At 45.3% G+C, this 528-nt stretch overlaps 1 non-coding gene across 1 annotated transcript; it reads right to left on the bottom strand.

The window, feature by feature from the left end:
- Nucleotides 1–261: 261 nt before the first annotated feature.
- On the bottom strand, nucleotides 262–368 carry LOC120227704. Its single transcript, XR_005527318.1, has one exon. It is a non-coding gene; the product is annotated as a U6 spliceosomal RNA (small nuclear RNA).
- Nucleotides 369–528: the final 160 nt, after the last annotated feature.

The raw sequence follows: 528 nt of genomic DNA, 5'->3' as shown, positions 1-528 counted from the left end.
GTTTATTTTGAGAGAGAGAAAGCACACACAGCAGGGTAGCGGCAGAGAGAGGTGGGAGAGAGAGAATCCCAAGCAGGCTCCGCACTGTCAGCACAGAGCCCGACGCGGGGCTCGAACTCATGAACTGTTAGATCATGACCTGAGCTGAAATCAAGTTGGATACTTAATTGACTGAGCCACCCAGGTGCCCTGGCTCCATTTCTTATTTTAGGTACCTTTGGGCAAGCTATGGTACCTGTCTCTTCTTTCTCCCTCGCTCCCAGAAGTATGGAACACCTCACACATTGGCGTGTCATCCTTGCACAGGGGCCATGCTAATCTTCTCTGTATCTTTCCAATTTTAGTATGTGTGCTGCGAAAGCCAGCACTGCGTAACCTCTGTTAACTTTGTTTTCCACTTATAAACTAGGAATAATAATAGTACCTGTAGACTGTGGCTTAAATTAAATGAGAAAGCATACTAAAATATATAGTAGGCATTGAATTGTAGCTCTTATAGGCATGGATGGAAGGCATTCTTGTTCATGG

The sequence above is a fragment of the Hyaena hyaena genome, unplaced genomic scaffold (genome assembly GCF_003009895.1).
Source record: "Hyaena hyaena isolate Hyena2069 unplaced genomic scaffold, ASM300989v1 scaffold_2858, whole genome shotgun sequence".
NCBI lineage: Eukaryota > Metazoa > Chordata > Mammalia > Carnivora > Hyaenidae > Hyaena > Hyaena hyaena.
Note: the sequence above shows the minus strand (reverse complement) of the source record. Positions and strands in the feature narration are given on the sequence as shown.